The sequence below is a fragment of the Malaclemys terrapin genome, chromosome 3, assembly GCF_027887155.1.
Source record: "Malaclemys terrapin pileata isolate rMalTer1 chromosome 3, rMalTer1.hap1, whole genome shotgun sequence".
NCBI classification, from domain to species: Eukaryota; Metazoa; Chordata; order Testudines; family Emydidae; genus Malaclemys; species Malaclemys terrapin.
The window spans coordinates 200,152,109-200,167,618 of record NC_071507.1 but is presented as its reverse complement, the minus strand read 5'-3'; positions in this window follow the sequence as shown (position 1 = coordinate 200,167,618).

The following is a 15,510-nucleotide window of genomic DNA, read 5'->3' as shown; positions in this document are numbered from 1 at the left end:
TGTAGCTTTTTTATTTATTATTAAGGTTGGCAATTTCATTCCTACATTCGCAGGAATAGAGTCCTAGATGTTAAGGCCTGAAGGGCTCATGATAGTTGTCTAGTCTGAGCACCTGCACAGCACAGGTGAGGGGGATTCCACCCAGCAAGTCCTGCAGGGAGGGAATTATACTTCCTCTCTCCTTAAGCAAACACAGTCAAGCTCAATAATGTGCAGTAATAAGAGCCAGAGGTCACAAATGATCACCACAGCCAAGTCCAAATTCACCAAGACAGGGCACAGTCATCTTGTGAACTGCAGGTGGAAGGACGGGCCAGTGGTTAGGACACTAGCCTGTGAGAGGCTATGTTCAAGTCCCTTCTCTGCCACAACCTTCCTGTGTGACCTTGGGCAAGTCACTTAGCCGATCTGTGCCTCGGTTTCCCATCTATAAAGTGGGGATAACAGCACTGCCCTGCCTCCCGTCAGCATGGTGAGGTGAAGTGCTTTGAGATCTAGTGATGAAAAGGTCTATGTAACACACCTGTATGATTATTATTACAGAGTCCCCCACTCCCAGGGAGCCCTGAACTGGCGGGATTTGCCCAGACAGGAGAATCCAGCCTCACAGAGCAGGCAGGAAATCCCGCTCCTGCTTCCTGCTGCGATTTCTCCTGCAATGGGAGAAGGAACTGCAGTTGCATGGGCTGCTGAGAGCACACATGAAGAGTGCCAGCAGGCCCGGCGTCCAAGCTCTGGGCTGTGGCCTGGGCCCAGGGAGCAGTCTGAGCATGAGGCCCCGATGAGCCTGCACCACAGTGACTGTGAGGATCAGCCAGAAGGAGGCCCCACCTCTCTGACTGAGGGTCTGCTTGGCACTGAGGGACATGACTGTTGCTGATCACAGTGGTGGGGTGATTTCTGGGTGAATTCCTGCCTACCCAAGGGCAACCAGGAGGGGTCTCCATCTCAAGGCAAGGGTTGGGAGTTTGGAACTATCTATCACCAAGGGGAGCCCTCACCCCATGTCTCCTTTGGCTTCAACCTGCTGCTCTTGATCCAGTCGCTGACCTCACTGGGAGATGGTGTTTGCATCTGATGGGCAGGTGCCGTGGAGCTGAGTGTCCCCACCGTGTCTTCTCACAATCTCCCCTGGTGGCTCCGTATGGAGACTGTAGCCATCTTGGCGGGAGGATGAATCTCTGTGGGACTCTACGGGCAGGAGCTCTGGAAGAGGAGAAGCAGGTGCTCGTCTCACTGGGTTGGGTCTGACAGCAACAGCTGAACCCATCTCAGAGCTGTCCACTTAGCGCCTGCCCCATCTCTGAGGAGGGACGGCAGGAGTCCATGGTCAGCTGTGTCAGATCCAGGGTAGAGCTCCAATCATGAGCATGGACGTGCGGCCTTTGTCCGGGGCCATGAGGAGATCCCCCATCGGGGCCAAGAGCATTATTGCTGTTCCCATCTTGGCCTGAAGCCTGACTGAAAGGGGTCCAGGATACTGGCACCACCTTGGGGGAGCTGGACGTGACCTGGGAGCGATTCTCAGCTGCCTTGCTCAGGAATGGGAGGATGAATACTAGGTGGTTGGAGATCAGTTGTGGTGAGCGATGGTATCTTCCCATCTCTACAGCTACAGCCTCTGAGAGAACTGGGGATAGAAGAGCGACGTGTCCCTCTCTCTCCCAGCTCTGTATTACCCTGCCCCCCTCAACATGCCTGATGTTTTGCGCATTCTCACATGGTCCAACTCCCATTGTTGGTTGCAGCTCGGTATCCTGGTTCAGGTTAGTAGGGAAGCTTGCTTTCTTGCTGTCTCTGTCTAGAGGCCCTCAGTCTCCGCAGGTGTCGGGCTGGCATGTTTAATCGGCACTAAAGTTATACAAAACTTCTTTTTTTCCAGTCCAAGACTATTCCTCATTATACAGAGAACAGTTCAAACAATCAATATGAAACCAAGAGAAAATGAAAAGATACTTCATCAAATGGTATTTGGAACACAACCGCTCGGAATTTGACTGATAACCACCAATCAGTTACTTAAGTATCAACCTTCAGACAGTTAGCAACATTACAGGCCTAAACAGCCTAATTCTGTTTTAGCTCGGTTAAATTAACAATTACACAGAAAGGAAGCATGGTCTTGTGGCTGAGGCACTAGACTGGAACTCTGAAAAATTGGGTTTAATTTCCAGTAATTCTGTGCTGTGGGCAAGTCACGTAACAGCCTAGTGCCTCGGTTTCCCCATTTGTAAAATGGGGATAATGGTACTTCCCTACTTCACAGTTGTGATGAGAGGAGAAAGCCATGAATAGCTGGAAGCAACTGCGAGTAAGGGGATGGCAGCAATACAAGTAGATGTGTTTCATTGCGAGCATAATGCTAGAAAAGAGCCAAGAGTGGCCTTTTCAAGCCACCCCCTCTGAACTGGGAAAGGAGGAGACAGGCAAAGCCAAACCGGGTCCGTGGGCCAAACAGTTCCTGCTCCAACAAAGCCATTCCAATGGCACCAATGTTTCTGGTTAGGAAAAACTCCATCACCGAGTGAGAGGTGCATGAGACTGTGAGGAAGGCTGCTGGAGTAAGAGTAGGGTGACCAGATGTCCTGTTTTTAAAGGGACAGTCCCTTATTTAAGCCCTCCTGCAGGTGTCCCGACTTTTCTTCAAAATGGGCAAATACTGTAGTCCCATATTTTCTGTCTTCCCCCATCAGTACTGGCAGGTCCTGCTGCTGGCCGGATCCCTGCTTGCCAGCCACCCGCCCACCAGGAGTGTGTGTGTGAGGGAGGTTCCAGTGGCCAACGATGGGGATGGGTGTGTAAGGCTGGTGATGGGGTGAAGATACAGCACATGGGGCCGGCTGCACAACTCCCCCTGCGTGCCGGCTCTTGGCCAGCAGGGCCCTGCCCCGTTTCTGGCCGGCACTGGCTGTGTGCTGCAGTGGCCGGTGAGTGCAGGCAGGCGCCAGGCGGCAGCCATTACATGTTGCCTCTGCTGCCCACCCAGCAGCCCTTTGTGTGTTCCCCCTCCCCATGTCCTCTCCCTGCTTTGTCCCCCCACCCCTGCCTCACTGCTCCTCCATACCCCCCTGCTCCCAGCGCTGTGCGGAGAACTAGCCCCTGGTCAGAGCGCTCAGCTCACCAACAGCCTGGCTGGCAGGCTCCTTCCTTCCCCCTCCAGCTGGACTGGCACCCCGGGAAAGCCCCAAACCCACCAGCCCAGGGCGCAGGCCAGGAGGAGCCGAGTCCTGAACCTGCAGGCTCCACAGTAGCCCCCGGGGCAGGGGCTTAGCACCCTCTTCAACCCCCCCACCCCCCACCCCCGCCGCTCCATCCCCTAGATACTCTCCCCTCTGAGCCACCTCTCTGGCCAGGTTTGCTGAAGCCCCTGCAAGCAGGTTCCCTGGGCCCTGGTGCACAATGCAGCCTTAGGGCTTAACCCCTTCGTGCCCAAGCTGTAGCCGGAGGAGGATGGGTTATGTCGGTGGCCAGCAGCAGCCTGGAGGTGTTACCTGTCTTTCCACACTGTGCAGCCAGGAAGGGACGGGGAGCAGGGGGGAGACAGGAGAGATGAGCTCTGCAAAGACATGGGCCAGGTCATTCCTTCCCCACCTGCTCCTCCCCTGCGTTTGGAAGCAGCTCCTGTCCCTTCCCTCCTGCACAGTGCTGAAAGGATGCTGCTGGCCACGTTGTGGTGTGAACCCTGGCAGAAATCTGGTGAGGGGGAGTCATGTGACCCTGCATCCCCCCACGTGTTGCCTTGGGAAGACATGGTACCAGGAGAGGCGGGTCCATCCCGGGGGCCCAGGCAAGCATAGAGGGCAAAGAGCACCGGGAAGGGAGGGTCAGGTCAGTCAGTCACACACACACACACACACACACACACACACACATGGGGGTAAGATGCATGTTTGTCATCCCTCCCTGTGTGAACCCTGAAGCCTTCCAGATAAGAAGGTAAATGAAAAGAATCCAACTATGCAATATTTTTACCGGGGGCTCAGTCAACTTGATGTTCATTGGATCGTTTGTACTGCATAGTTCTGATTGATTGCTGCTGAACTCATTTGAATATGAGTAATTTTACCAGGTGTCCCGTATTCAGCACAGGGAAATATGGTCACCCTAAGTAAGAGGAAAACCTTAGACTAGGTTGTCGTGCATCCGGACAGGTGTGACACTCACGGAGATTGTCTAAAACCCACTGAGAATTGGGAACATAATGCTACCAAAATTGAAATGCCTTTGAGCCATTCAACCAGAGAGAGAGACAGCAAGAGACTGGTTCTAGGGAGACACATGAGGTCATGAGTTCCTGCGTGAGTCACACCTGGGGCTGACTCCAGTGAGAAACTGAGCTGTGCTCTTGTGATCAATACTTGAGTGCCATGCAGGGAAGAGAACTGGGAAACATCCCTCCTGGCTCCACTTGTCCAAAGCAGGTGAGGATTTTCTTAAATGGGAGAAAGCTTATGTCAACTTGATGCTAACTTAATCCACTGTCCCTTTCTCATGCACGTCCCAGGCTCTGTGAGACCTAAATCAGAACAACAAACCCTGTGTGGTCATGGTAACCTGACTGCTAACTCAGGCAGTGAAGTTATTTGCCTTTGTAAAGCTAAACAGCATTAAACCTGTTCAGCCCTTGGATGGGAAGAACATGCAGAACCCTTAGTGATGGTGAGGAGCTAGGGCCAAGATGTTTGCAATGATTGTGGGGGCCCCAACCTGAAACACCTTAAAGATGCCACATTTTCAGAGGGCAGGTGCTCAGCTTGTTCTGAGCCTCAGGCCCTCTTAAGCTGCTTCAAATTAGACACCCCAAATTTGTCACCACATGAAAATCTTGGCCGAGGGGTCCGTCTTCCCTGATAGCAATGAACCCATGTCCTACCACAGAGTTAGGGATCACTGTGCTAACTTTCAGACCACAGGGGGAAACTGTGGCCCTATCTCTTCGTGGCTATTAAAGGGATGATGTGTCCCTGGCTCTGTGGGCAACCGGAAGCCACGCCATTGAAGTCTCTGGGGTTTAAAAATCCAAACAAGTGGATTAAATGAGAGCAGAATCAGGCTCTGTGTCTTGCCTGGGGCTGTGTGGATTGGCACTTAAGAAATCATAATAGATGTCTGTCTGGGGATCTGGAGAATATTGTGGAGGCAGAGAGAGGAAGGAATAGAGTTTCACCTTTTATTCTTTCATCTTGGCAACAATACACACCGTGTATGCTGGGAAAAAAGAAGTTTGTGAATGGCCGAATTAACAATAATATAAAAAGAACCCCCCCCCCACTACCCCTCCCTCTCCCTCTGCCGTCCATTCAGACGGCTGACAATAAACAAGGTCATTTGATTCATTCATTTCTCAGTGTAAACAAGGTCTCACAATAAAATCCCCCTCCGCCCCCCCTTTTTTCTCTAAGAATAGATTCCCCCTCTCCCTCCCCGCCAAGGCCTGGCTTCTCTTCTCCCTTCATCCCTAGATAGCCTGCCACTGCAAATCCAGCCCCACTGCCACTTCCTCGCTCCCAGTCCAGGCTTCGTGAGGCCCTGTTTCCTATTCGGTGTGGGAACCTCAGCTTCCCCGGGCAACATCTGCACGGATGGCCCGGCTTTCTCATATGTGTCAGAACAAATATCACCTCTTGGCAACCAACAACAACAACCTGCCTTGCTGGGGCTTTGCGATCCAGGGATAAACAATCAAGGGACCCGAATCTGCCCTGGGGGAAGAACTTCCAGCAGCCAGAGCTTGGGCTCGGCTTCCTTTCTTCACAGGCTTCTTCACAGTTCTTCCCCCCGGGGGAATTCGGGTCTCTTTCTTTCTACCTGCGTAGCTGCTGGCTGGGTATAGGTACTGGGCTTGGGGAAGCTTACTCAGGGGAGGTGACTTGCCCTTCCCCTATTCAGGGGCTGCCAGGGGCCAGATCATCCCCTGGAGCAGGCAAGGCCATCCCTGAGGCCTGGCTAGGGTGATCAGGTGTCCAGTTTTTGACCAGAATGAGACTCTGGTGACTCCGGTTAGCACCGTCAAGCGGGCCGTTAAAGGTTCGGTCGGTGGTGCTAAAGCAGGCTAATCCCTACCTATCGTGGCACTGCGCTGCACCCTGGAAGTGGTCAGCAGGTCCGGCTCCTAGGTGGGAGGCCAAGGGGCTCCACGTGCTGCCCTCCTGCCTACTAGCATTGGACCTGCTGGCCACTTCTGGGGTGCGCACAACACGGTGTCAGGACAGGCAGGCAGCCTGCCTTAGCCCTGCTGCACCACTGACCGGGAGCCACCCGAGGTAAGCCCGCACCCCAACCCCTGTCCCAGCTCTGAGACCCCCCACAACCAAGCTCCCTCCTGCACCCCAAAGCCCTCATCCCCAGCCCCACCCCAGAGCCCACACCCCCTCCTTCACTCCAACCACCTGCCCCAGCCCTGGGCCCCCCAAACCTGGAGCCCCCTCCTGAACCCCAAAATCCTCATCCCCGGCCCCACCCAAAAGCCTGCCCCCCAGTCCAGAGCCCTCACACCCCAACCCCCCTGCCCCAGCCCTGAGCCCCCCACCTCACCCGGAACCCCATCCTGGACCTCAAACCCATCATCCCCGGCCCCACCCCAGAGCCTGCACCCCCAGCCCAGAGCTCTCACCACCCTGCATCCCAACCTCCTGCCCCATCCCAGAGCCCCCTCCCACACCCTGAACCTCTCATCCCTGGCCCCATCCCAGAACCCTCACCCCCTCCCACACTCCGAATCCCTTGGCCCCACCCTCCAGCCTGGAGCCCCCTCCTGCACCGCAAACCCCTCATCCCTGGCCCCACTCCCGAGCTTGCACCCCCAGCCGAAGCCAACACCCCCTCCTGCACCCCAAGCCTCTGCTCCAGCCCAGTGAAAGTGAGGGAGGGTGGGGGAATGTAGTGAGCGGGGGGCGAGGCCTTGGGGAAGGGGTGGGGCTAGGGTGTTCCATTTTGTGCCATTCGAAAGTTGGCAACCCCAGGCCTAGCCCAACTTATGCCCTTGTTAAAATGGCCCCTATAGGCCACTACATGGGTGCAGAATCCACATGGTTTGGCCCTGCCTGTGTAATCATGCACCCACCTGCCCCTGACATGCTTCTACTCTGCTCCTACCCCTCCCTGCAAGACTCCTGGTGGACCTAGGTGTGCACTTGGCACCATGTTCTCCTGCGCCAGGGATATTCGCTGCAGGGTTCTTCTCCTGCCCTGTGCCCCTTTGGCCAGCATAGCCACACAGCACGAGTGAAGGGGGCCCCCTGCCTAAGTGTATGAGAGGGAGGTGGTGTGTGAGTGGCCTGAGTTTTCTGCTTTGATCTACAGTGGTGGAAATCAGGAACAACACCACTGAAGTAATCAGGGACCTGATTTTTTACCCTTGGTAGCTCCACTGATTTAAAGAGGGTTTACTCCTGATTTAAGCCGGCGAAAGTGAGAGGACAGCCAAGCCCCGTCTTTGTGTGTCTGAGTCAGTATGAGTGTGGTAGGTTCTCATCTCTCTTCCTAGAAAACAGCATCAGACCTTTCCCCTGATACATCATCATCTCACTGCATTTAGCATCCGCAGCGTCAAGGACATTAGGTTTTCACCAGCTTCCCTTCTCCCGCCTCTGGGCTGATACAGAGACAGATAGGTCAGGAGCTGTGCAGAGAAGCAGAGGGTTTCCCAGAATGCCACGGTTATTGCAGCTGGCTTCTAATTGAGAATGATTAGCTCTGCAGCAGACAAGGTGAATATCTTTCAGCCACACCTTTTGAGAGCGATAATCTGCTCAGCGTTTTGTACTCATTCTGGCCTGCTAGGAAATTGTCACATGGTGTAGTTTGACTAGCACGTGGATGGGAAGGGTGGCTTTATTTTTCCTTTCTTGCAGAAAGGTCTTTATGTTTCAAAAAAAAAAAAAGGCAGAAATAAGTGGAAGATGTTTAAAGTCCTGCTGTGTTTAAAATTAAGTAAATTCCCCACTGTGTGTGTTTATATTTTATCTAAAACAGACCGTATACTGTTAAAGGCTATGCTACCGCTAACTGAATAATGTCCGTTGTGTAAAAGGTGTGCTTTGTGGCTGAAGGTGTCAAATGGTTAAGGCACTGGGCTCAGGGGAATTGCGTTCAATTTCTGGCTCCGCCACACATTTCCTGTGTGTGAGCTGGGGGTCAAGTCATTTAATCTTTCTGTGCCTCAGTTGAGATAAATAATACTTCTTCTCCCCCCCCCCCCCCTTTGTCTTTATTTAGACGCGGAGCTTTCAGAGCAGGAGCTTTTACTCTGTTTGCACAGTGCCTAGCACAATGGGGACCTGATCTGTGACTGCAGCCCCTAAGTGCTACAGAAATACAAATAATACAGCACCTGACACAATGGGACCTTGATCTCAGCTGGAGGCTGCTGGGCGCTACCGTAATACTAATAATATAATTTATTTTCCTCTTACCAGGGCAGAGAGATTATGTACAGTGTTTCCTGTTGTTGGTTAACCAATATAACCATTTTTCACAATTCAATTGTTTTTTAAAAAGAATGGATTTTTAACTATTTTTTAAATGGACTTTTCCATTGAATCCTTTCCCTGAACTTAGTAATGGGGTGTTAAATAGTATATTTAGAGGTGGGGGAGCTAATGAATGCTGTTTTATACCTTTTCCTGCATCAAGCAAAAGAGAATTCTCCCCACTGAGAACGGTAAGAGGGAGGAAAACTCAGATGAAAGTGTCAGAACATGCTTTGCAAATAAATGTAATTGAAAAAACTAAAATCTACAGCTTGATGACAAGTTATTTTTATTTAAATGGAGATATCCTATCTCCTAGAACTGGAAGGGACCCTGAAAGGTCATAAAGTCCAGGCCCCTGCCTTCACTAGCAGGGCCAAGTCCTGATTTTCACCCCAGATCCCTACCGTGGTCCCCTCAAGGATTGAGCTCACAACCCTGGATTTAGCAGGCCAATGCTCAAAGCACTGAGCTATCCCTCCACCCTCATAGGCATAAAACAAACACCCTTTCAGGGTGGAGAAAACCCATCCCCCCATGCACAGGGCCAGCTCTACCATTTTTGCTGCCCCAAGCAAAAAAAAAAAGGCCTCTCGAACTGCCAAAGCAAAAAAAAAAGCCGCCCAGACTGTGCCGCCCCAAAAATGGACGGAATGCCGCCCCTTAGCAGGTGCCGCCCCAGGCACGTGCTTCCTCCGCTGGTGCCTGGTGCCGGCTCTGCGAATGCACACACTATACAAATCCTTAGTTCAGCTGCCAAAGATTTGAGTGTTGGCAGGTCCAGCATGCTCTTGCACCAGCAGTCCCCGTGTGTAAATTAATCCAGTTTAGGTCACCAAGCCCAGGAATAGCTTGCACTAGTTTTGCCTCTGCTTGCTATACATGGATTGCTTCTGGGTTTCCTGGGTGCTTCTGGTAAAATGAGAAAGAACTGTAGTCACCGGTGAACTTTCTCTGCACTGAAACTGTCAGAGGAAAACTGGACCAAAAAAAAAAAAAAAAAAAAAGGATGGGAGAGAAGGGTTGATCTGAAAGCTCATTATTTGAATATATTAAAAACCTTCATTGGTCTATGGCTGAAAGTGAATGAGGAAATTTAGTTGTAGGTGATGCTGGTTCTGTATTAAAATTCCCAGTACAGTATATTTGATCCTGGGTTACTGCCACTGTCTTAGGGTTGGAAAATAAAATACAGCCTCATCTGCCTAAACGTCAGTTACCTCTCACCTGAATTGTGGTTCACACAGATATTGTGTCTTGGGGTAGAAAGGCTGTAGGCCCTGTCTGTGTGAGACTGTTCCTGAAATACTTGGTGTAGTTCTGGGTGTCTCAGCACCAGAAAGATGCCCATAAACGGAGAAATGATTAAAAGAACTAAATAGGCCCAATTCATCCCTGTAACCCATTTGGCAGCCGTGGAGTTATATCCAGAGTAAATATGGCCAAGATTTAGGGCCAGATTTTTCAAAATTGCTCAGGGCCAAATTTTTCAAGGGTGCAGCACCGACAACTGGAGCGAAGGCATGATCCTCTAATGGTGTAACAAGGAGGAAAGGACAATTTAGGCTCAATATCTGGGGACTCTTCCACAGCCCAAAGACCTCACCATTAGGAAGAGTCTCCAGGAGAAAGTGATAGAAACGTCCTCATGTTCATCATCTAAAACTAAATTGGGCAAAATACTGGAGATTGATTGTACCGTAGCCAACCATCCTTCAGTGGAGCCGGAGAATGAACTAGATGACCTAAGAAGACTTTTCCAGATAAAATTATAGGATGTACCTTATTTTACATACTACTCTTATTTCTATCCTGGTAATCCTGACCGATTCCAACCAGGGATCAAGGGCCCCGTGTGTTAGGCACTGTACGCACATATAATAATAAGACAGTCCATGCTCAAATCAAATCTATATTTAAGACGAGACAACAGCCGATGGAAGAAACAAACAAATGGGGGAAGGAGAAGATAAGCAGAGAACCAATCCTAATTATCTTCCTCAGTAAAAGGAACAGCATACAGTTGCCTAGGCTGTTAGTTTTTTAGGAAGGTTTGACCAGTTTCTTTTCAGCAGGTAACTTCTCCTGACACCAACCTGAGGTCTTCACTCAGTTTAAACTCAGTCCTGACTCAGGCAAACCTCAGGACCTCATCCATTAATTGTATTTAAAACCATGAAGAAAGGGCTAAATTCAGCACTGATGTACCCCAACGTTAATGTCAATGGCACTGCACTCCTGTAAGTCAACTGCACTTGGCAATAGGAATATGTTCTTTCTGGGATGTGAGCACACCACTCCTTGAACAATGGGCCAAATATTGGTGTTCTTACTCAGGGAAAACTCCCGGTAGGGTCATTACTGTGGTGTGAAAATTGTGTGTTGGAGGCTACAGAGGCTGGTAGTTGTTTCTGAGAGTTGTTGCCTCCTTACTAGATTGTCAGTGGCCTTGGACTCAGAATGTGCTCCTACCATTTGTGTGCCATTGACACGGGAACAAGCCGTTGAGGTGGTTGAGGGACAGATCTGCTGAAGAGGTGCTTTATGGCAAGGGAAATATGTATCCGCTTAGTCCACAGGCCATACTCTGCAAATATCGCCTACTCCCTTTGAACTGACAGACCCACCTGCCATAGGTGAACTGACACTTTGCAGCGGATGACTTTAAATGCTGAATGTTATCAGGTTTTTGACTGATTTAGTCATCTTCTCATTTCTTTTCAAGCTGTGTCTCCCTCAGTTTCCTGGCTCTCAAAAACCTTCTCAAGAAGATTCATAGATTCATAGATTCATAGATTAAAGGACTGGAAGGGACCTCGAGAGGTCATCGAGTCCAGTCCCCTGCCCGCATGGCAGGACCAAATACTGTCTAGACCATCCCTGATAGACATTTATCTAACCTACTCTTAAATATCTCCAGAGACGGAGATTCCACAACCTCCCTAGGCAATTTGTTCCAGTGTTTAACCACCCTGACAGTTAGGAACTTAAGAGCTCCACCTTACCTACTACAGACTCCCATCGAGAGAATTGAGTCATTAACCACTGGATCAGCTTGCCAAGGAAGGTGCTGGATTCACTCTACAGTGGAACCCAAGTCTTTAAGTCAAGACTGGATGGCCGTTTAAAATATATACTGTGGCTCAGATTACTGGGCTTGGTTTAGGGATTACTGGGTGAAATTCTCGGGCCTGTGCTATTTAGGAAGTCAGATTTGAGGAACATAATAGTCCTTTCTTGCTTTAGAATCTATTAGTAGGTTATTTATTTTCGACAGCATCCACAACATGCTAAGCTCTTTCCAACCAGACAAGAGAGGGTGGTCTCTACCCCCAAAGAACTCTCCTCTAAAGACTGACCAACATAGGGGCAAGGGGAGGGCCGAGTGGTCAAGGTGGTGAGTGGCCTTATTATGGGAAGTCAAGTGTAATTATTATTTAAATGGAGTATATAAACTATTGCCAATGACTCCTCAGACTTGTCATCGTTGGTCAACTAGATTCCCATTAGCATCATGGCCTAATTTGGCCTTCAGGAGGGACTTGAATGCAGAGAGTTTGGTGAATTTGTGAATGAGCTGTATGCATAGGGGGTGACAAGGAACAAAACACAAGGATATTTGTGTGAAAAGCTGACAAAAGGGCCATTAAGGCTGACCTCATTTGTGGAGTGGGTAGGGTGGGGTTGGGGGATGGAAAAAACCAGGGAAGAATAAGGCAGGAGACACCGAGTTATGAAGAGTATTGAAGACAGGGATGATAAACTTGAGCTTGATGAACTGGAAGACAGGGAGCCAGTGGAGGTATTCAAAGAAAAGACAACCAGGTCACAGCAAGGAAGATGAATGTCGTGGCAGCCTTTGTATGGATGGGAGTAGAGTGATGAGGATGCTGGGAAGGCCAAGGAGGAGGCGGTTACAGTAGGCAAGATGGGAGCCCTGGACAAGAGCTTTCAAAGAAGATTGGAGAGAAAAGAACAGGACTTAGAGATGTAGTGGGAGATAACGGAACAGGAATTAGGGAAGGTGATTAAAAAAAAACAGTGATGGTAGGAATGGTGATAGAGAATAAGGTTGTGAGAAAGGATAGGGAGGGAAGATGAGGAGTTTGTTTGGCTGTGTGAAGTCTGAGTTGATGGCAAAACATTCAGGTAAGAGTCCCAGTGGTCCTCCCTGTGGCCATGGAAGGTTAATTACAGATCAGCATATCCCCCTTCTCCTCGTCAGATGGGAACCTGTGGCAAGTTACCTAACTTATCTGGGTTTTGCAGACTAAGACCTGGGCTACATTGGTCAGTGCCTAATGTCTCCGACTCAACTTTGTACTCTCTGAGGCTGGGTGACTCCAAACCTTAGCCTTCCAGCCATGGTCCAAGCTACACTGGAATGTAGAATGAGACATGAATGGGAGGCGGGCAGCAGTTTTGTTCCTGGGGCTGGAGTAGAGGTTCATTAGAAAGGAGAAGTATGCCTGAAATGAAAACTTTGGACCCAAACACCCCTGAGTACTGGGAAGTTCCCATCCAGATCAAAAGCCCGAAGAGCCTGTGTTCTTGCATTCACTTACAGCAGTGGTGGGGAACCACCATTTTAACAGTGCTAGAGGAGATAAAGTCACCTTTTCTCACATCAGCTGAACTCTAGGCCTTCCAAAAAAAAAAATTGGCAGCCTCTATCTGTCCAAAGTATGAATGAATAGAAACACCAAAGGAAGCACCTGCTGCTAAAGGAAATCCAGGACAACTTTTATTATCCTTTTTCACAGGTCTATTCAGGACTACATTAGGGGTTTCCTCTTTCCTTTTGTGGTACTTCACACTCATTCACAACGAAAAAACCTATTGTGCTTCTGAGTTATATGCCGGAGAATATGACTGGAGCTTATAAAAGCCCTGGACAACAGAACTTTATTTTTAAACTTTATTCCCCCGCGAATGATTTGCAAAGCTTTGCAATTGTTTGGAGGATTTTGGGTGGTTTTTTGTTGTTGTTTCTCCCTGTGTCTCTCTCTCTCTCTCAGATCGTGCTGGGGAATATGAGGGTGAATCCTGTCCATGCTTTAACAAAAGCTCCCTTTATAAATGCCTAGAAAAGAAGGTAAGCAGGGCTCCTAAAGTAGCACAGGTACAGGTTACTTCTGCCAAAGAATCAGCGTGATCTATCCCAATTCAAAGTGCCCCGAAGGAAATAGAAAAACCGCCGATTGTGTATGGGCTTTGCATCAACCTGCTCTAATCCCCACTGATGTCAACGGCAGTCTTGCCATTTCCAAAGTAACTAGAGCTGCCCCGGTGGGGGAAGAGAGAAACCCAGTGTGCCTCTGCTCAGCTACAAGATTGCAAAGGGCTCGTCTGGGGGATGACCCTGAATACACTGGGCGAGTTCTGTTGAGTTTGCTCATCTAATATCTGTGCTCAGTATATATAAAACATGGAGCGCTTATAGTTTTGACATGCATTATAGCCTAAATATTTGCATCATGGGCCACGTCTGGGCCAAAATGTTTATTCTACCTGGTCATTCACACTGGTGCAAACTAGGGGTCAAACACTCCCCAGTTAGACCGGTAGAATTTGACCCCGTTGTGAACAGGTGTAAATGTCTACACAGGTGCAGCGCAGTGGCGAACCCGGGCCATAAACCTGCTTTGTGCTTTCTCCCATCCTCCCGCTCACGCATGGCAGGAGCTCCATGTAAACAGCCCCAAAGCTACTTCATTGTCCTCCTTCAAATCCTTAAGTCTCATCTGACATTATGCCTACAAAAAACTTGGCAATGGCTGGGCAGCTGGGGGTGCTGTGACCATGCCGATAGGCATTGGCTCATTGTTACTTGCTGCTCCTCTGTCTGGGCTGTTGTATCCACCAGTTGTATCTTGTCTTATACTTAGACTGCAAGCTCGTCAGGAGAGGGATCATCTGTTCTGGTTTTGTACAGCACCTAGCACGATGGGGTCCTGATCCAGGACTGGGGTCGTAGGTGCTATCACAATACAAGTAATTGTGAATTATCACATAAATAGGCAGCCCGACCGCATGGGGCCTCTAGAGATCCCATGCCACTTTTTGCAAGAACACGCCTGTTAATCCTGGTTAAATAATTCCTATGTAGGTGATTACACTCTGGTTCCTAATTTTCCCTTGCCATTTCCACTGGACTTGGAGTTCTTCCTCATCTCCTTACTGTGATGTTGCTCCCTACACAGAAAGTCTGAGTGGCCTTTATTTTAGATGAAGAGACCAAAGCAAGAAAGAAAATCAGAGTCACGCTGGGAGGGCTGCGTGCATGTCTCTGGTGACAGCCCACACTGAAGTGAAGCACAAGATGGCTGCCTCCCCCTGAAGACAACAGCCTCCTGGCAAGGTGCCGTGTACGCGCATGCAAGCGCACACAAACAAAACCCCCCAACTTACCTCTTTCCTCACCTTTTCGGGGGTGGAAGTGTGTGCTGACACCTGGGGTTTGTGCAAGAAGACTGGAGTGGGTTTTTCTTTTCCTTGCTTGGTTTTTGAAGTGGCTGCCACATTTAGTACAGCTGCTAATAGATAGCAAAGGCACCTAGAGGCCTGGATAGGCGCTCCCTAATGTCTTGTATTAATCTAAACTAATAAATAATAGAGCTTAGTTGAATATACAGCCCACTGCTCTACACTGCAGGGCAGTGATGCTGTATATTAATTGGGGAAACAGCTGCTGTTTTACCCTGCAAGTAGGTGGACAATATCCATGCAGAGGAAGCACAGGAAAGGGCCAATTGTCTGTTAAAGTCAGTGTAGAGAAGTCAGATACATTTCATATGCAAATTGTGATTTTATTTGGACTGTGACGGTGCCCAGAGGCTGCAGTCTGGAATTCGGGCCCCTTTATGCAAGGTGCTGCTCAGGCATTTGATGAAAAGGCAGTGCCTACCCAGGGAACTTTCAATTTAACTCTACAGTGTCAGACCGCAAGTGGATCTGGCAAAGGGAGATCGGGAACCACAAGGTTACAGTGAGACAGTTATAGTTGGGAAGAGTTAATATTTGGAGAGGAAGGATTGTC